This window comes from Protopterus annectens, chromosome 2.part1 (assembly GCF_019279795.1).
Source record: "Protopterus annectens isolate FY-2018-M chromosome 2.part1, PAN1.0, whole genome shotgun sequence".
NCBI classification, from domain to species: Eukaryota; Metazoa; Chordata; order Ceratodontiformes; family Protopteridae; genus Protopterus; species Protopterus annectens.
The window spans coordinates 702,023,652-702,046,612 of NC_056729.1; positions in this window are offsets into that span (position 1 = coordinate 702,023,652).

A 22,961-nucleotide genomic window follows, 5' to 3' on the forward strand; every position below is an offset into this window, starting at 1 on the left:
TACTTGGACCTATACATCAATGATCTAACCAATACTATATCTGCCATATGCATGGTACTTTACATGGGTGACAGCCTACTGTATTGATCATCCTTCTCCACCAATGACCTGGAAACAAAACTACAAATTTACTTTAATCTGAACTTTGCCTACTTTATCAACAGCAAACTTCACTTCAGCTAAACCCAGCAAAATATGCTGTCATGTTATTTTACCCCAGAAGTTTAGCTCTGTCTCATCAATCAGCATATTAGATCCTGTCAATAAGAATATTCCACAGCAATCTTCTTTTTAATATGGAGGACTACATCCAGATCTGTCACTCACGTTCTCCTATGACACTGATTGTATATAGCTGGCAAAGTTCTAAAGCAAATTAAAGCCTGTTACTTTGTCTTCAGCCATCTTACTACTGAAGCAAGGAAAGACTTAGCCAAAGGTGTGTGTATTTCAAGATGTTCTTCATGTTTCACTGTTGCAGTCATTACATTTGGGTAATCTGCTGGCAGGTTGCCCTCAGTCAGCCTGATTAACAAAGTCTTGGGCCCTGCGTCGGTTGCTGTCCCTTCTTCCATGGCATCAGGTCGTCAGGGGTATAAAACATGCAGCCGACGCCATTACATCAGTCTTTCTTGCCACGCAGTGCCCGAAGCAGAAGCAGTTTGCAAGTGCCAGTCGGCTGACTCCTGAAATTTTCATTTTCGAGTTTCAGAACAGAAGTCTTCAACTAAAAAGCTAAGTACCCCGTTGGGGAAACTTTTTCTTGCTCCTTACCGATGTCAGTAAAAGTTAATAATTGTATTACTTGTGGGAAGCAAATACCTCATAAGGATTCCAGAGCTTGTAACATGTTTTTTGTATAAACCGTGAAGATTCCTGAGCTGTTTAAAATTTGTAGTATTTAACTGTATAACAACTAGTACCTGTATCTTAGTAGTCTAGTAATCTCGTGGAGCTTATCTCCCCGGGACTCTACTGAAAATGGACATAAATCCAGTTAGACTATCCTGGTCAACAAATGTAAAATAAAATAAAATAAAAAATTTGTACTGTATTCCTTGCCTAGGCCCTGATCACGATGTACCTTGTTGTCGGTTTTGTGCTTTATTTAATCAACGCACTATCCGTCGTCGGTACATTTTTTCTTCTAAATATTTTGGTTCTCGGTTTAATTATCCAGAAATTACATTGGTTAGCAATCCAACTACCGATATACCGATGCCGCTTCTCCTAAGCCAGTTGCCAGTTTGCCAGTACTCAGTGAGGTGCTTTCTCAGCCCCTGATACCTGCTACTTCTGATTCGCAGGCCTCTACTGAGACCCATTCGGAGTCCGGTATGCCGCGAGATACGTCACCTATGGAAACCACAGATGTCTCTACCTTGGATGGGTCCAGAGCTGCTGTGCAGGCACCGGCTTCTGAGGGTGTATTCAGGCCTACAGATTTGTATATTAAACCAACACCTCCTTCAATATTAATGCCAAAATCTCGCTCTATGTCTAAAAAACCGACGCCCAAGCCACATGTTCAGGCCCCTATGCCTAAAAAGCAAATGATCAAAATGGCTGAAGATTTAATTACTTTAATCAGGGGTAGTCAACCCCCCCTTCTAAGAGGCCTAGGGCTGAACTTGACTATGAATCTTCTGAACAGGACTCTGTTTCTTCTGACTCTTCTAATGAACAGGATTTGTCCATACCTACATATGAGGACTCTGATGCAGAGGATTCCATTCCTTCTGCTTCTCCCCCTGAGGATTTTTCTTTTGGGGAAACTTTACATACCTTAAAGGAGTATTTCCACTGGGAAAGTCAGGATTTTTCTGAATCCAAAAAGAGGCTTAGGGATTTTCTTCTTCTTCCTCAGCATAGGCCTTTGGCTATACCTCCTGTACTAGACATTGTTGATGATGTGTTTTCAGAATCCAGTATGACCCCTGATTCTCTGCCTCCAGCCTCTTGTAAGCCAGACAGAAACTACAGGGTTCCTGACTCCCACAAATTCCTTTTCAAAGATCCTGTTGCGGACCCTGAAACCATTTCTCAGGGGCCCAAGGGCATTAAGGCTTCTACTGCTAAAAATCCTACCCCTTCTGATAGAGACTCCAGGGCGCTGGATAGATTTCATAGGTTCATAGGTTCATGCTAGGCTGTCTGCCCTAGGGTATTTATAAGCCTAGCCAGAGTGTGGTTGGCTTTCGCCACCCATTTTAAATAAATTTTGCTATGCCCTTTTTCGGGGTTAGTATACTGTGCCTCTGTCTAACAGTGACACAGAAGTGATACCCGGGGTAAACCTACGATCTCCCATCCACTCATCAAGATTCCTCTTGAAGAGAGTCAGTGAGGGACTCTGCCTAACCTGGACTGGGATTTTATTCCAGAGTGAAGGGAGCCTCTGGGTTATGAATCTGTCCCTCCAGCATGTCTTATTTATTTCAGTGCTGAGGTTCAAGTCTCTCGAGCGCGTAGCTCAATGGGATTTGGATTTTCTGAGGTGCAGCATGTCCATTAATTCCGGGTTGGACATGGCTTTATACGTCAGGCACAGATCGCCTCTGAGCAGGCGGTATGCCACTGAGTAGAGCTGGAGTTTCTTTAATCGGGCAGCGTATGGCATCTGTTTGAGCCCTTTGATCCTCTTGGTGAGGTACTTTTGGGGTCTTTCCAGTTGCTGCAGGTGTCTGGTAAGGTACATCCCAAAAGGGGCATTGTATTCAATTATGTGCCTGATGAGGGATGAGTAAAGAGGCACGATGACCTCCCCTGATCTAGATGTGAATCCCTTCATGATTAGGTGGGCTATATAAAATGATTTTCTAACCACTTTGGCCACGTGGTTGTCAAATGAGAGATTGCTATCAACTTGGGTCCCCAGGTCCCTAATTACTTCTTTTGTACTTAATGGATTACCACCTATGTGGTAATTTGTGGGCACTTTGTTTTTGCCAAAGGGGATGACTATACACTTTTTGGCGTTTAGCTTGAGGCCATGGCTCTGGCACCAGTTGTCTGTTTCTATGAGGCCCTTTTGGAGGATGCTTGCGTCGGCCGGAGAGTCTATTATGATGCCAAGTTTGCAGTCATCTGCGAACATGGTCAGCCAGAGTTATTCCGTGCTGGCCTGTACCTCCGAGAAATATATACCGAACAAGAGAGGTCCCAGGACTGAGCCTTGTGGGATGCCACTTGTAACTGGTTTGGAGTCTGACATGCCTCCAGCAATTCTAACCATGTGGGTTCTGTCCTTGAGCCAGTTTACAACCCATCTAGTGATATAGGGGTTTATATTTAAGATGGTGAGCTTATCTATAATGCCCGAGTGGGGTATTGTATCGAAGGCTTTTGCGAGGTCCAGGTAGGCTGTGTGGACCACCTTTCCCTCGTCAATGGTTTTGGTGACTGTTTCAAGGAAATCAACCAGGTTTAAGAGGCAGGATCTGCCCTTAACAAAGCCGAACTGGGTAGGATCCAGTCTCTGTAGGTCCCCAATATCTTTATTTATGAGGTCCATAATGATCCTTTCCATAGCTTTGCAGACCAAGCTAGTCAGGCTTATGGGGCGATAGTTTCCAGGATCCGTTGAGGCACCACCTTTGTGGAGAGGGACCACTGTTACTGTATGCCACTCTTTGGGTACATATCCTGTAGTAAGGCTGAGATTGAACAGTAGTTTTATGTTTGGGTTTAGCTCTTCTTGGAGTTCATGTAGGACGCAGCCTGGAACACCGTCTGGTCCCATTGATGCTGTATTTTTTGCTTTGGAGAGGGCAGCTCTTACCTGAGCATCTGAGATGTCAGGGAGGCAGCACTCTGCTGGGATAGATATTTGGGGTAAAAAGGTTTATACTTCTACAACCTTGGCAATCAGGGCTTTAAACTGTCAATTTCATATGCTAAAATATCAGCAGCATATCATGGGACTGCTTAAACAGAAAATTATGTTGATTTCTGACTGTGTGGAAAATAAAGATTTACAGGATTTATTGCATTCAGATGAACAAGTTGGAAAACATACTTTGCAATGTGGTTTTGATTCTTTGGAGGCCTCTTGCAGGGCTGCTGTTACTGGGTCTGTGCTTAGAAGGCATGCCTGGCTTAAGGAGCAATCTCTGCCTGATCATGATAAAGCAAAATTGTTGAATGCTCCTTTGCAGCAGGATCGTCTGTTTGGCAATAAGGCTGAAGAAGTTCTAAAAAAGATGGAAGATAAAGCTAAATCTATGCAGGCTGTGAAAGATTTCTTACAAGTGCTACCTCCAAGATTTAGTAGGCACTGGCCTACTAAGAATTGGTTCTTTCCAGTTCCTTCCAGAGCCACTCAAGCCAAACCTAGACATTCCAAAAGCACCAGATTTCAGTCCCAAGGAACTTTCAGAACTAAGCAATGGGGTGCCTCCTCTTCCAAATCTGGAAAGAACAAAACACCTCCCTATGGCAAACAGTCTCAATGACTTTCATTTAGAATTACCAAGCACCTTCAGTGGCTGAAGAAACGTCAAACTGGCACAAAATAATAGTTCAAAGGCTTTAATTGCGTGAATACCCACAGAAATACTGAATCAAGCGCTTTCACCTGACTAATACCAGGCTTTATCAAGATATCAAAAAGTTAAAACAACCACCCTTATATATCATTAGCTACAGTCACATGATAGTTAATTGTAAATAATTACTCTCATTAAACACTTCTTAAAAAAACATTACATAGTAAATAAATAACTTGGTAAAAGTGTCATTAGTTACACATACCTTATAAAATGTTTAACTAAAAAGTGAATGTAACCACAATTTAGTTTAAAATGTGTTAAAATAAACAATATCAACATTTTCATAATTTTGCTCTTCTCATCCTAAGAATAATTTTAATACTAACATTGTCATTAAGACTAGGAGGTTTTGAGGCATTTAACTTTAATTGCCATAGCAGTTCTCTATATTCGAGAAATGTTTCCCAATCACCCCCTCTTTGGTCTTGTAAAACTTGTTCCAAGACCAAAAACTTTAACTGCATATTAGAGCACTGGATGGAATGCTTATAAAAGGCATTAGTGTCTTTCTTTTTGGTTACCTCATATAAGTGTTCGTAGATTCTACGTCTAAGGGGTCTTTCAGTCTTCCCTACATAAAAACTGTAACATTGTGTACAAACACCTAAATATACTACTCCTCTAGTTCCACAGTTAAAATAACCACTTGGATAATACCTAAAATTTCTTGAAGGAATATGTAAACTACTATCATTTAAAACAAGGGACACTGACTGCAGGCTCCACATTTAAATGTACCCAACCTTAAAGTGGATGCCTGATTTCTAACACGATTTTTACCTTCATATAAACCTTTTAAGTTTGTGTCCCTTCTTTTCACAAAACTAGGCTCTGGAGGTATCACGTTGCGCATGTCTTCCTCAAGTGTCAACACTGGCCAGTATTTTAACACAGTTGATTCTAAATATTCAGCATCCTTAGTGAATGTATAAATAAATGTACTATTTAGCTCAAATTTGCCTTCCTGTACTGTTTTCTCAACTGTCTGCTGTCCAACACCCAATAATGGGTAATATTTAAATTCCCTATTGGTAATTACTTCTAAAGCCAATTTATTGATCAAACTTGTTGGGTAACATCTCTCTGTAAAAAACCTTTTTAATGTGTCAACCTCTTTAAGGAACAATTCATCTGTGCTGGACATTGTTTTACATTATTGGGAGAACAGATTTATTTTTACAACTAATTGGGCTAAATACATTATCCGTTATAAATGTTTTTTGGACGACATTTGTATTTTGTGGGATGGCAGTTTAAACAAATTTGAGGAATTTATGACGTATATTAGCATGTCTACACATTTTCTTTCTTTCATATATAATGTCAGCAATGACAAGCTCAATTACCTTGATGTAACGCTCCACAAAGATTATGCTAATGATTTTTTCAATCTGAAATCTACAGGAAGGCCACTTTCTCAAACTCCTATTTGCATTTTGAAAGTGGCCATCCTTTCCATCAGAAAAAAGGAATAATAAAAGGACAATTCATTCGGGCATCTAGAATGTCCAGCACAGATGAATTGTTCCTCAAAGAGGTTGACACATTAAAAAGGTTTTTTTACAGAGAGAGGTTACCCAACAAGTTTGATCAATAAATTGGCTTTAGAAGTAATTACCAATAGGGAATTTAAATATTACCCATTATTGGGTTTTGGACAGCAGACAGTTGAGAAAACAGTACAGGAAGGCAAATTTGAGCTAAATAGTACATTTATTTATACATTCACTAAGGATGCTGAATATTTAGAATCAACTGTTTTAAAATACTGGCCAGTATTGACACTTGAGGAAGACATGCGCAACGTGATACCTCCAGAGCCTAGTTTTGTGAAAAGAAGGGACACAAACTTAAAAAGTTTATACGAAAGTAAAAATCGTGTTAGAAATCAGGCGTCCACTTTAAGGTTGGGTACATTTAAATGCGCAGCCTGCAGTCAGTGTCCCTTTGTTTTAAATGATAGTAGTTTACATATTCCTTCAAGAAATTAGAGCTATTATCCAAGTGGTTATTTTAACTGTGGAACTAGAGGAGTAGTATATTTAGGTGTCTGTACACAATGTTACAGTTTTTATGTAGGGAAGACTGAAAGACCCCTAAGACGTAGAATCTACGAACACTTATATGAGGTAACCAAAAAGAAAGACACTAATGCCTTTTATAAGCATTCCATCCAGTGCTCTAATATGCAGTTAAAGTTTTTGGTCTTGGAACAAGTTTTACAAGACCAAAGAGGGGGTGATTGGGAAACATTTCTCGAATATAGAGAACTGCTATGGCAATTAAAGTTAAATGCCTAAAAATCTCCTGGTCTTAATGACAATGTTAGTATTAAAAGTATTCTTAGGACGAGAAGAGCAAAATTATGAAAATGCTGATATTTTTTATTTTAACACATTTTAAACTAACTTGTGGTTACATTCACTTTTTAGTTAAACATTTTATAAGGTATGTGTAACTAATGACACTTTTACCAAGTTATTTATTTACTATGTAATGTTTTTTTAAGAAGTTTTTAATGAGAGTAATTATTTACAATTAACTATCATGTGACTGTATCTAATGATATATAAGGGTGGTTGTTTTAACTTTTTGATATCTTGATAAAGCCTGGTATTAGTCAGGTGAAAGCGCTTGATTCAGTATTTCTGTGGGTATTCACGCAATTAAAGCCTTTGAACTATTATTTTGTGCCAGTTTGACGTTTCTTCAGCCAGTGAAGGTGTTTTTGTGATTCAGTTTTGGTTCGTTGCTGCAGTTTTGTTCTTAGATTTTTTATGGCAGAAGGAACTGTCTCAGTGGATTTTCAGAGTACACCAACGCTACTCAGAGATGAGCGCGATGATGCTCTGGTAACAAGAGGTGAATTTAAACAAGTATTGACTTTGTTAACCCAGTTAAGCAACAATTTTTTGGCACTGGGATCTGGAGATTCTATTCTTTCAATACCTGGTAATCAGCAAGAGGTTTTAAAAAAGAAGACTCTGTCACCTACAATTCGAATGCAAAATGGTACAGACCGGGTGGGACTTCCTGATGAGATCTTATTGGTGGAAGCCGATCTGCAGGAGCAGCCTGGTAAAGCGCACACTAACCAAAGCAATGGATTTACAATGCAAACGAAGAATTTTAACTTCAACGCATGGACTGAGATGCAGTTTGTATTTAAGTAAGGTACTTTTTTAACTTCCTTAGCTCAAAATGACAATGTGGAACGAGACTTTAAAGAGCTAAGTGATAAATTGTACGCTTTTAAGACTATGCAGCTAGAAATTGAATACTTGAAAGAATGCACACGCGTACAGTGTGTCCCTAAAGGCTTGCATTGTTTTAAATTTCCAAACAGCGCATTGCCAGGAACTGATTTATATTCAAGTTTGGTGAAACTTTTTGATTAAACTGGCTTGGAGGTCCTTGACCTCATGATTAAAGATTACGAAGCTAAAGCTGGTGATTTACTTATTGAAGTTAAATGTTTAAATGACTCTATGGTTAAAAAGAAAAACTTTTTGAGTGTAAAAAAGGAATATAATGGGATTTTTAATGAGGTTGACCAGCATTGTAAAAAGGTTATTAATCGCAAAATAAGAAAGTTGGAGCATGATATGGCTGAATACAGGGATGGTTTGGCCTATCCGATACCTGGTAAGGGTAGGATGAACACAGGTTACATTGCAGATATGTCTGATACACCTGTATTTATTGATAATGAAGTTAACCCTGTTATGGATCCACCTAGAAGAAGTGAACGTTTAGCTCAAAAAGAGAACAGAAATATACACCAGGGTTTTCATGTTCCCCAGGGCAGACCGAGGAGGAGAAGTACAACGTATTACCAACAAGGTTGGAGCAGGCCACGCAGATGAATGACACTGGTTCTGAAAACAGCATTGGACTCTTTAATTCCCCAGGGCAGTTTGAGGGGGAGGAGTACAATGTACTGCTCACAATGTTGGAACAGAACACGCTTTTAAATGATACTGTTTCTGAAGCTAGTGTTGAATCTTATAATTCATTGTTAGACATAACTGAATGTAACTACAAAATGATAACTAAAAACAATTTTACTATTTACAATTTTACTGACACTGATGTGAATACTGATTTTTTTTGAGTTATTTACTAAAGGTTTTCAGTTTGTTCCTTTGCGTTCATTAAATTTATCGAACACAATAATAGATTTGAATCTTTTTGTGAGATGTTTAAACCTCACACTACAATTTAAAGGGCAAGAATTGGCAAATAAACAATTTGTCAGGACTAGCACTATAAACCCCCCCATTCACCCCACTTTAAACATTTTTGAGGAAATGGTGGAGGCAGATTTAAGAAAACAATTTTCATTTAATACATTTCTTCCACCTGTGAATTTGGATTTCAAAATGCATCAGGTAATAGATTTTTTAAAGAATGAAGGGGTTAGAGTCATGAAACCGGACAAGGGTGGGGGGGTAGTGTTAATGTACAATTGGGTTTATGAAACTTACATTTACAATATGTTACAGGACTCCCAGCAATATGAGGTATTTTCTAGAAATGAACTAACTATATCTTACTCTAAAATTAAGTTTGTGCTATTTGATCATTTAATGCAAGGTGTAATTAACGAAAAGTTATACAACTACTTATATGTGGACAAACCCAAGATCCCAGTAATATTTGGAATACCTAAAGTTCACAAAGGGTTAGACCCTTTGAAATTTAGGCAATAGTTTCTGGTTCTGGTAGCATTATAGAACCATTGGGAAAATTTATTGACCAAACTGTAAAAAAGTTTGTAACTTCCTTAGAGCATGTTTGTAGAGACTCATGGAAATTTCTTAAAGGCACTGAAAGGGGTCTCTACAAACCCACTTGTCTGATGGTAACCACTGATATTGTGGAGTTATTTCCGAGCATCCCACATCACACTGGTTTAGAATGGTTTAATGAGATATTGGCCACACAATCTGGTTTGGGAGCTAATACAGTGATGTTATTAGTGGAATTTATGGAAATTTTCTTCAGAACAATTTTATCTACTTTAATGGAGAAATATTCAAACAAAAAAAGGGGTGGCGATGGGTACTCCTTGTGCCTCAGCATATGCAAACATTGTTTTACATTATTGGGAGAACAGATTTATTTTTACAACTAATTGGGCTAAATACATTATCCGTTATAAACATTTTTTGGACGACATTTGTATTTTGTGGGATGGCAGTTTAAACAAATTTGAGGAATTTATGACGTATATTAGCATGTCTACACATTTTCTTTCTTTCACATATAATGTCAGCAATGACAAGCTCAATTACCTTGATGTAACGCTCCACAAAGATTATGCTAATGATTTTTTTCAATCTGAAATCTACAGGAAGGCCACTTTCTCAAACTCCTATTTGCATTTTGAAAGTGGCCATCCTTTCCATCAGAAAAAAGGAATAATAAAAGGACAATTCATTCGGACATCTAGAATGTCCAGCACAGATGAATTGTTCCTTAAAGTTATAAACTATTATCCGTTATAAACGTTTTTTGGATGACATTTGTATTTTGTGGGATGGCAGTTTAAACAAATTTGAGGAATTTATGACGTATATTAGCATGTCTACACATTTTCTTTCTTTCACATATAATGTCAGCAATGACAAGCTCAATTACCTTGATGTAACGCTCCACAAAGATTATGCTAATGATTTTTTTCAATCTGAAATCTACAGGAAGGCCACTTTCTCAAACTCCTATTTGCATTTTGAAAGTGGCCATCCTTTCCATCAGAAAAAAGGAATAATAAAAGGACAATTCATTCGGGCATCTAGAATGTCCAGCACAGATAAATTGTTCCTTAAAGAGGTTGACACATTAAAACATTTTTTTACAGAGAGAGGTTACCCAACAAGTTTGATCAATAAATTGGCTTTAGAAGTAATTACCAATAGGGAATTTAAATATTACCCATTATTGGGTGTTGGACAGCAGACAGTTGAGAAAACAGTACAGGAAGGCAAATTTGAGCTAAATAGTACATTTATTTATACATTCACTAAGGATGCTGAATATTTAGAATCAACTGTCTTAAAATACTGGCCAGTGTTGACACTTGAGGAAGACATGCGCAACGTGATACCTCCAGAGCCTAGTTTTGTGAAAAGAAGGGACACAAACTTAAAAGGTTTATATGAAGGTAAAAATCGTGTTAGAAATCAGGCATCCACTTTAAGGTTGGGTACATTTAAATGCGGAGCCTGCAGTCAGTGTCCCTTTGTTTTAAATGATAGTAGTTTACATATTCTTTCGAGAAATTTTAGGTATTATCCAAGTGGTTATTTTAACTGTGGAACTAGAGGAGTAGTATATTTAGGTGTCTGTACACAATGTTACAGTTTTTACGTAGGGAAGACTGAAAGACCCCTAAGACATAGAATCTACGAACACTTATATGAGGTAACCAAAAAGAAAGACACTAATGCCTTTTATAAGCATTCCTTCCAGTGCTCTAATATGCAGTTAAAGTTTTTGGTCTTGGAACAAGTTTTACAAGACCAAAGAGGGGGTGATTGGGAAACATTTCTCGAATATAGAGAACTGCTATGGCAATTAAAGTTAAATGCCTCAAAACCTCCTGGTCTTAATGACAATGTTAGTATTAAAAGTATTCTTAGGATGAGAAGAGCAAAATTATGAAAATGTTGATATTTTTTATTTTAACACATTTTAAACTAACTTGTGGTTACATTCACTTTTTAGTTAAACATTTTATAAGGTATGTGTAACTAATGACACTTTTACCAAGTTATTTATTTACTATGTAATGTTTTTTTAAGAAGTTTTTAATGAGAGTAATTATTTACAATTAACTATCATGTGACTGTATCTAATGATATATAAGGGTGGTTGTTAACTTTTTGATATCTTGATAAAGCCTGGTATTAGTCAGGTGAAAGCGCTTGATTCAGTATTTCTGTGGGTATTCACGCAATTAAAGCCTTTGAACTATTATTTTGTGCCAGTTGGACTTATCTTCAGCCACTGAAGGTGTTTTTGTGATTCAGTTTTGGTTCGTATCTGCAGTTTTGTTCTTAGATTTTTTATGGCGGAAGGAACTGTCTCAGTGGATTTTCAGAGTACACCAACGCTACTCAGAGATGAGCGCGATGATGCTCTGGTAACAAGAGGTGAATTTAAACAAGTATTGACTTTGTTAACCCAGTTAAGCAACAATTTTTTGGCACTGGGATCTGGAGATTCTATTCTTTCAATACCTGGTAATCAGCAAGAGGTTTTAAAAAAGAAGACTCTGACACCTACAATTCGAATGCAAAATGGTACAGACCGGGTGGGACTTCCTGATGAGATCTTATTGGTGAAAGCCGATCTGCAGGAGCAGCCTGGTAAAGCGCACACTAACCAAAGCAATGGATTTACAATGCAAACGAAGAATTTTAACTTCAACGCGTGGACTGAGAAGCAGTTTGTATTTAAGCAAGGTACTTTTTTAACTTCCTTAGCTCAAAATGACAATGTGGAACGAGACTTTAAGGAGCTAAGTGATAAATTGTACGCTTTTAAGACTATGCAGCTAGAAATTGAATACTTGAAAGAATGCACACGCGTACAGTGTGTCCCTAAAGGCTTGCGCTGTTTTAAATTTCCAAACAGCGCATTGCCAGGAACTGATTTATATTCAAGTTTGGTGAAACATTTTGATTAAACTGGCTTAGAGGTCCTTGACCTCATGATTAAAGATTACGAAGCTAAAGCTGGTGATTTACTTATTGAAGTTAATGGTTTAAATGACTCTATGGTTAAAAAGAAAAACTTTTTGAGTGTAAAAAAGGAATATGACGGGATTTTTAATGAGGTTGACCAGCATTGTATAAAGGTTATTAATCGCAAAATAAGAAAGTTGGAGCATGATATGGCTGAATACAGGGATGGTTTGGCCTATCCGATACCTGGTAAGGGTAGGATGAACACAGGTTACATTGCAGATATGTCTGATAAACCTGTATTTATTGATAATGAAGTTAACCCTGTTATGGATCCACCTAGAAGAAGTCAACGTTTAGCTCAAAAAGAGAACAGAAATATACACCAGGGTTTTCATGTTCCCCAGGGCAGACAGAGGAGGAGAAGTACAACATATTACCAACAAGGTTGGAGCAGGCCACGCAGATGAATGACACTGGTTCTGAAAACAGCATTAGACTCTTTAATTCCCCAGGGCAGTTTGAGGGGGAGGAGTACAATGTACTGCTCACAATGTTGGAACAGACCACGCTTTTAAATGATACTGTTTCTGAAGCTAGTGTTGAATCTTATAATTCATTGTTAGACATAACTGAATGTAACTACAAAACGATAACTAAAAACAATTTTACTATTTACAATTTTACTGACATTGATGTGAATACTGATTTTTTTGAGTTATTTACTAAAGGTTTTCAGTTTGTTCCTTTGCGTTCATTAAATTTATCGAACACAATAATAGATTTGAATATTTTTGTGAGACGTTTAAACCTCACACTACAATTTAAAGGGCAAGAATTGGCAAATGAACAATTTGTCAGGACTAGCACTATAAACCCCCTCATTCACCCCACTTTAAAAATTTTTGAGGAAATGGTGGAGGCAGATTTAAGAAAACAATTTTCATTTAATACATTTCTTTCACCTGTGAATTTGGATTTCAAAATGCATCAGGTAATAGATTTTTTAAAGAATTAAGGGGTTAGATTCATGAAACCAGACAAGGGTGGGGGGGTAGTGTAAATGTACAATTGGGTTTATGAAACTTACATTTACAATATGTTACAGGACTCCCAGCAATATGAGGTATTTTCTAGAAATTAACTAAATATATCTTACTCTAAAATTAAGTTTGTGCCATTTGATCATTTAATGCAAGGTGCAATTAACGAAAAGTTATACAACTACTTATATGTAGACAAATCCAAGATCCCAGTAATATTTGGAATACCTAAAGTTCACAAAGGGATAGACCCTTTGAAGTTTAGGCCAATAGTTTCTGTTCTGGTAGCATTACAGAACCAATGCGAAAATGTATTGACCAAACTATAAAAAAGTTTGTAACTTCCTTAGAGCATGTTTGTAGAGACTCATGGGAATTTCTTAAAGGCATTGAAAGGGTCTCTACAAACCCACTTGTCTGATGGTAACCATTGATATTGTGGAGTTGTTTCCGAGCATCCCACATCAAACTGGTTTAGAATGGTTTAATGAGATATTGGCCACACAATCTGGTTTGGGAGCTAATACAGTGATGTTATTAGTGGAATTTATGGAAATTGTTCTTCAGAACAATTTTATCTACTTTAATGGAGAAATATTCAAACAAAAAAAGGGGTTGGCGATGGGTACTCCTTGCGCCTCAGCATATGCAAACATTGTTTTACATTATTGGGAGAACAGATTTATTTTTACAACTAATTGGGCTAAATACATTATCCGTTATAAATGTTTTTTGGACGACATTTGTATTTTGTGGGATGGCAGTTTAAACAAATTTGAGGAATTTATGACGTATATTAGCATGTCTACACATTTTCTTTCTTTCACATATAATGTCAGCAATGACAAGCTCAATTACCTTGATGTAACGCTCCACAAAGATTATGCTAATGATTTTTTTCAATCTGAAATCTACAGGAAGGCCACTTTTTCAAACTCCTATTTGCATTTTGAAAGTGGCCATCCTTTCCATCAGAAAAAAGGAATAATAAAAGGACAATTCATTCGGGCATCTAGAATGTCCAGCACAGATGAATTGTTCCTTAAAGAGGTTGACACATTAAAAAGGTTTTTTACAGAGAGAGGTTACCCAACAAGTTTGATCAATAAATTGGCTTTAAAAGTAATTACCAATAGGGAATTTAAATATTACCCATTATTGGGTGTTGGACAGCAGACAGTTGAGAAAACAGTACAGGAAGGCAAATTTGAGCTAAATAGTACATTTATTTATGCATTCACTAAGGATGCTGAATATTTAGAATCAACTGTCATAAAATACTGGCCAGTGTTGACACTTGAGGAAGACATGCGCAACGTGATACCTCCAGAGCCTAGTTTTGTGAAAAGAAGGGACACAAACTTAAAAGGTTTATATGAAGGTAAAAATCGTGTTAGAAATCAGGCATCCACTTTAAGGTTGGGTACATTTAAATGCAGAGCCTGCAGTCAGTGTCCCTTTGTTTTAAATGATAGTAGTTTACATATTCCTTCAAGAAATTTTAGGTATTATCCAAGTGGTTATTTTAACTGTGGAACTAGAGGAGTAGTATATTTAGGTGTCTGTACACAATGTTACAGTTTTTATGTAGGGAAGACTGAAAGACCCCTAAGACGTAGAATCTACAAACACTTATATGAGGTAACCAAAAAGAAAGACACTAATGCCTTTTATAAGCATTCCATCCAGTGCTCTAATATGCAGTTAAAGTTTTTGATCTTGGAACAAGTTTTTCAAGACCAAAGAGGGGGTGATTGGGAAACATTTCTCGAATATTGAGAACTGCTATGGCAATTAAAGTTAAATGCCTCAAAACCTCCTGGTCTTAATGACAATGTTAGTATTAAAAGTATTCTTAAGATGAGAAGAGCAAAATTATGAAAATGTTGATATTTTTTATTTTAACACATTTTAAACTAACTTGTGGTTACATTCACTTTTTAGTTAAACATTTTATAAGGTATGTGTAACTAATGACACTTTTACCAAGTTATTTATTTACTATGTAATGTTTTTTTAAGAAGTTTTTAATGAGAGTAATTATTTACAATTAACTATCATGTGACTGTATCTAATGATATATAAGGGTGGTTGTTTTAACTTTTTGATATCTTGATAAAGCCTGGTATTAGTCAGGTGAAAGCGCTTGATTCAGTATTTCTGTGGGTATTCACGCAATTAAAGCCTTTGAACTATTATTTTGTGCCAGTTTGATGTTTCTTCAGCCACTGAAGGTGTTTTTGTGATTCAGTTTTGGTTCGTAGCTGCAGTTTTGTTCTTAGATTTTTTATGGCGGAAGGAACTGTCTCAGTGGATTTTCAGAGTACACCAATGCTACTCAGAGATGAGCACGATGATGCTCCGGTAACAAGAGGTGAATTTAAACAAGTATTGACTTTGTTAACCCAGTTAAGCAACAATTTTTTGGCACTGGGATCTGGAGATTCTATTCTTTCAATACCTGGTAATCAGCAAGAGGTTTTAAAAAAGAAGACTCTGTCACCTACAATTCGAATGCAAAATGGTACAGACCGGGTGGGACTTCCTGATGAGATCTTATTGGTGGAAGCCAATCTGCAGGAGCAGCCTGGTAAAGCGCACACTAACCAAAGCAATGGATTTACAATGCAAACGAAGAATTTTAACTTCAACGCATGGACTGAGAAGCAGTTTGTATTTAAGCAAGGTACTATTTTAACTTCTTTAGCTCAAAATGACAATGTTTAACGAGACTTTAAGGAGCTAAGTGATAAATTGTATGCTTTTAAGACTATGCAGCTAGAAATTGAATACTTGAAAAATGCACACGCGTACAGTGTGTCCCTAAAGGCTTGCGCTGTTTTAAATTTCCAAACAGCGCATTGCCAGGAACTGATTTATATTCAAGTTTGGTGAAACTTTTTGATTAAACTGGCTTGGAGGTCCTTGACCTCATGATTAAAGATTACGAAGCTAAAGCTGGTGATTTACTTATTGAAGTTAATGGTTTAAATGACTCTATGGTTAAAAAGAAAACCTTTTTCAGTGTAAAAAAGGAATATGATGGGATTTTTAATGAGGTTGACCAGCATTGTATAAAGATTATTAATCGCAAAATAAGAAAGTTGGAGCATGATATGGCTGAATACAGGGATGGTTTGGCCTATCTGATACCTGGTAAGGATAGGATGAACACAGGTTACATTGCAGATATGTCTGATAAACCTGTATTTATTGATAATGAAGTTAACCCTGTTATGGATCCACCTAGAAGAAGTGAACATTTAGCTCAAAAAGAGAACAGAAATATACACCAGGGTTTTCATGTTCCCCAGGGCAGACCGAGGAGGAGAAGTACAACGTATTACCAACAAGGTTGGAGCAGGCCATGCAGATGAATGACACTGGTTCTGAAAACAGCATTGGACTCTTTAATTCCCCAGGGCAGTTTGAGGGGGAGGAGTACAATGTACTGCTCACAATGTTGGAACAGACCTCGCTTTTAAATGATACTGTTTCTGAAGCTAGTGTTGAATCTTATAATTCATTGTTAGACATAACTGAATGTAACTACAAAACGATAACTAAAAACAATTTTAATATTTACAATTTTACTGACATTGATGTAAATACTGATTTTTTTGTTATTTACTAAAGGTTTTCAGTTTGTTCCTTTGCGTTCATTAAATGTATCGAACACAATAATAGTTTTGAATCTTTTTGTGAGACGTTTAAACCTCACACTACAATTTAAAGGGCAAGAATTGGCAAATGAACAATTTGTCAGGACTAGCACTATAAACCCCCCATTCACCCCACTTTAAAAAATTTTGAAGAAATGGTGGAGGCAGATTTAAGAAAACAATTTTCATTTAATACATTTCTTCCACCTGTGAATTTGGATTTCAAAATGCATCAGGTAATAGATTTTTTAAAGAATGAAGGGGTTAGAGTCATGAAACCGGACAAGGGTGGGGGGAGGGTAGTGTTAATGTACAATTGGGTTTATGAAACTTACATTTACAATATGTTACAGGACTCCCAGCAATATGAGGTATTTTCTAGAAATGAACTATATATATCTTACTCTAAAATTAAGTTTGTGCTATTTGATCATTTAATGCAAGGTGCAATTAACGAAAAGGTATACAACTACTTATATGTGGACAAACCCAAGATCCCAGTAATATTTGAAATACCTAAAGTTCACAAAGGGTTAGACCCTTTGAAGTTTAGGCCAATAGTTTCTGGTTCTGGTAGCATTACAGAACCACTGGGAAAATTTATTGACCAAACTGTAAAAAAGTTTGTAACTTCCTTAGAGCATGTTTGTAGAGACTCATGGGAATTTCTTAAAGGCATTGAAAGGGGTCTCTACAAACCCACTTTTCTGATGGTAACCATTGATATTGTGGAGTTATTTCCGAGCATCCCACATCACACTGGTTTAGAATGGTTTAATGAGATATTGGCCACACAATCTGGTTTGGGAGCTAATACAGTGATGTTATTAGTGGAATTTATGAAAATTGTTCTTCAGAACAATTTTATCTACTTTAATGGAGAAATATTCAAACAAAAAAAGGGGTTGGCGATGGGTACTCCTTGCGCCTCAGCATGTGCAAACATTGTTTTACATTATTGGGAGAACAGATTTATTTTTACAACTAATTGGGCTAAATACATTATCCGTTATAAACGTTTTTTGGACGACATTTGTATTTTGTGGGATGGCAGTTTAAACAAATTTGAGGAATTTATGACGTATATTAGCATGTTTACACATTTTCTTTCTTTCACATATAATGTCAGCAATGACAAGCTCAATTACCTTGATGTAACGCTCTACAATGATTATGTTAATGATTTTTTTCAATCTGAAATCTACAGGAAGGCCACTTTCTCAAACTCCTATTTGCATTTTGAAAGTGGCCATCCTTTCCATCAGAAAAAAGGAATAATAAAAGGACAATTCATTCGGGCATCTAGAATGTCCAGCACAGATGAATTGTTCCTTAAAGAGGTTGACACATTAAGAAGGTTTTTTACAGAGAGAGGTTACCCAACAAGTTTGATCAGTAAATTGGCTTTAGAAGTAATTACCAATAGGGAATTTAAATATTACCCATTATTGGGTGTTGGACAGCAGACAGTTGAGAAAACAGTACAGGAAGGCAAATTTGAGCTAAATAGTACATTTATTTATACATTCACTAAGGATGCTGAATATTTAGAATCAACTGTCTTAAAATACTGGCCAGTGTTGACACTTGAGGAAGACATGCGCAACGTGATACCTCGTGAGCCTAGTTTTGTGAAAAGAAGGGACACAAACTTAAAAGGTTTATATGAAGGTAAAAATAGTGTTAGAAATCAGGCATCCACTTTAAGGTTGGGTACATTTAAATGCGGAGCCTGTAGTCAGTGTCCCTTTGTTTTAAATGATAGTAGTTTACATATTCCTGCAAGAAATTTGAGGTATTATCCAAGTGGTTATTTTAACTGTGGAACTAGAGGAGTAGTATATTTAGGTGTCTGTACACAATGTTACAGTTTTTATGTAGGGAAGACTGAAAGACCCCTAAGACGTAGAATCTTTTAACACTTATATGAGGTAACCAAAAAGAAAGACACTAATGCCTTTTATAAGCATTCCATCCAGTGCTCTAATATGCAGTTAAAGTTTTTGGTCTTGGAACAAGTTTTACAAGACCAAAGAGGGGGTGATTGGGAAACATTTCTCGAATATAGAGAACTGCTTTGGCAATTAAAGTTCAATGCCTCAAAATCTCCTGGTCTTAATGACAATGTTAGTATTAAAGGTATTCTTAGGATGAGAAGAGCAAAATTATGAAAATGTTGATATTTTTTATTTTAACACATTTTAAACTAACTTGTGGTTACATTCACTTTTTAGTTAAACATTTTATAAGGTATGTGTAACTAATGACACTTTTACCAAGTTATTTATTTACTATGTAATGTTTTTTAAGAAGTTTAAGAATGAGAGTAATTATTTACAATTATACCATGACCCCCCCAAAACGTGCACGCTGATTGGCCAGCGTGCAGGTTGTAAATCGAGTTATACTAATGGAAAAAGGTCCGGTCGCCCGGACTTTTTTCCATTAGTATAACTCGTGTTTTTAAAACACTGTCTCGCTATGTTAAATGGGTTTAACATAGCGAGACAGCTTTAAAATAAGCAACGGAGATCTCCGTTGCTTATTCTAAAGCTGTCTCGCATGTTAAACCCATTTAACATAGCGAGACAGTGTTGAAAAAGCAACGGAGAAAGCAAGATCGCCGTTGCTTTTTATGTCTCGCTATGTTAAATGAGTTTAACATAGCGAGACAGTTTAAAATAAGCAACGGAGATGTCCGTTGCTTATTTTAAACTGTCTCGCTATGTTAAACTCATTTAACATAGCGACATTAAAAAGCAACGGAGATCTTGCTTTCCGTTGCTTTTGCTCAACTCTGATGTACTGCGCAGGCGCAGTACATCAGAACCGCCGGATGCCAAACATCTGCGGAAGGGCAGTAAACAGGCATTATACTATGCCATTATTTAAGAAAAGTAACAGTTTCTTTTCTTAAATAATGTCATGGTATAATAGCAATAACCCACTTCTGGGTGTGGGTAATGCTAAATTTACCACGGTTGGCTTTGTTTGGTCGAAGCCCTCGGGACCAAACCACGCCAACCGTGGGTAAATTTAGCATTACCCACACCCAGGCGTGGGTTATTGCTATATTAACTATCATGTGACTATCTAATGATATATAAGGGTGGTTGTTTTAACTTTTTGATATCTTGATAAAGCCTGGAATTAGTCAGGTGAAAGCACTTGATTCAGTATTTTTGTGGGTATTCACACAATTAAAGCCTTTGAACTATTATTTTGTGCCAGTTTGATGTTTCTTCAGCCACTGAAGGTGTTTTTGTGATTCAGTTTTGGTTCGTAGCTGCAGTTTTGTTCTTAGAATTACCAAGCACTTACCTTTTAGTTGCCCCTTTGGGGGGGGGGACTGGCACTTCATGCAAAAAACTGGCAACTTATAACCCAGGACAAATGGGTTTTAAATATAGTGTCCCAGGGATACAGATTTCATTTCCACATGCTGCCAACTCCAAGAGGATGGCCAGACCTGCCCCCAAATCAGTGGGCAGAGGTTCAGAAACAAGTACTTTCCCTCTTAAACATGGGGGCTATTCAGCTAGTACCAGAAGAGGAAAAGGGACAAGGTTTCTATTCCAGACTTTTCCTGGTACCCGGAAAAGACAAATCATGGCATCCAATTCTGGATCTGTCTACTCTAAACATCTTTCTGGACATTCCAAAATTCAAGTTCAAAATTCAAGTTCACCAGTTATTTCCTATGCTAGGCAAAGATGTCTGGTTGGCAACTCTAGATCTAAAAGAGGCTTACCTGCATATCCCAATCAGGGAATCTTGCAGAAGATACCTCCGCTTCAAAGCAGGCTACTTGCATTATCAGTTCTCTGCACTGCCCTTTGGTTTATCTACTGTGCCCAGGGTCTTTACAAAGTGCCTGACTCCAGTAATTGCATTTTGCAGGCATAGAAATATTCAAATATATCCATACCTGGACGATTGTCTAATTCAGGCAGAAAACAAGTCCATTCTTCTAAAACATCTGGCATTTGTAAAAAGGGTTCTAACTTGTCTAGGGTACACCATAAACGAAGAGAAATCACAACTAGTACCCTCTCAAAAAATTACATTCCTGGGTGCAAGCTTGAATGCAACTACCCAGATGGCTTACCTTACACCAGAAAAGCAAATTCAGTTGGTGACTTACTTCAAACAGGTAGCCACAAAAACCCTGCTATCTGAAAGACAAATACTGCATTGTTCTAATTCCATATGCAAGCCTGCATATGAGGAAACTTCAGTGGTACTTAAAAAGTTTATGGAGTCAACATCGTCACAGCCTGGAAACAATGATTCCTATCATACCTTGCCTGCAACTAGAGTTCCTATGGTGGGCAGAGGCCTGCCACCAAAACAAGGAACTGCCATTCACACCACCCCCTGCCGCCCAAAACCTAACTACAGATGCATCAGACTATGCATGGGGGGGCTCATCTGGCAGGGAAGTGCATTCAGGGCAAATGGAGCCCGAATCAAATGCACCTTCATATCAATCAAAAAGAAATGCTAGCTGTACAGAATGCACTGACAGCCTTCAAGGACTACCTTCATCCAGGGCAGCTAATGGTAAAGACGGACAACACCACAGTTATGTGGTACATAAACAAGCAGGGTGGTACACATTCCTACCCCCTCTGCAGACAAGCCATGGTATTGTGGAACATGGCCTTGAGCTATCAAGTACAACTACAAGCTCAATTCCTGCCAGGAAAGCTGAATATTTTGGCAGACAAACTAAGTAGAAATCTCATGGACACACACGAATGGAAACTGGAACCACGGATTTTCAACATGTTGATATGCAAATGGGGGAGCCCAGACATAGATCTCTTTGCCTCACCCCAGAACTACCAGTTGGACAAATTTTGCACAATGACTCCTCACACAAAAGCCTGGAAAGTGGATGCTCTGTCCTTCAGCTGGAAAAACCTATCAGTCTACTCCTTTCCCACTCTGCCTCTGCTCTCCAAAGTTCTGCTAAAAGTCAAACAGGACAAACCAAGGATGATTTTGCTTGCTCCAGACAGGCCTCGCCAACACTGGTACCCACTCCTACACAGTCTGTCACAAATTTCTCCATGGCACCTGCCTCAGACATCTTCCTTACTGTCTCAGCAGAACAACCAAATTTTGCACCTTCAGCTCCAAACATTGAATCTTGCAGCTTGGCTAATCACTTAAATTCCCCCTTAGCATCCCTCAGCAAACCTGTGATGGATGTCATTTTGGAGGCGAGAAGACTTAGTACTAGAAAATTCTATGCTGACAAATGGAAAAGATTCTGTGCCTGGAATCAATCTCAAAGAATGAGCACAGCAGTGCCCAATTTACCTCAGCTTTTGCAATACTTAACTGAGATGCTTCACGAGGGCCTATCTTTTTCTTCCATAAAAATCCACGCCCCAGCCATTTCAGCTCATTACAGCACAGAACCCCCCTCTTCTCTCATCCTCTGCTAAAGCAGTATCTCAGAGGGGCCAAAAACTTAAGGCCACTCAGGAGAGCTCCAACCCCTGCCTGGGACCTTAACTTTGTATTGGAGAAACTCATTCTACCTCCTTTCGAGCCAGCTGCTACTGCAGACTTAAAGTTTCTTTCCTGGAAAACAGCCTTCCTTTTAGCAATTACTTCAGCTAGAAGGATTTCTGAATTACAGGCCCTTATGGCAGTGGAGCCTTTCATCATCTTTTATGTGGACAGGGTGTCACTCAGGAACAACCCATCCTTCAGGCCCAAGGTGGTATCCAGTGTGGCTCTTAATCAATCCAGTCATTTGCCAACTTTCTTTCCCAATCCACAGAACAAAGGGGAGCAGATTCTGCATTCATTGGATGTACACAGACAACTTAGATTTTACTTGAACAGGACTAAATCTCGAAGAAAATCTGAACAACTGCTGGTAGCATTTGCTGCAGGTGCAGAGGGAAAGGCTATTTCAAAGCAAAAAATTTCCAAATGGATAAGCCATTGTATTCATTTCTGCTATAAGCACCATGGAAAACCTATCCCCCAAGGGAT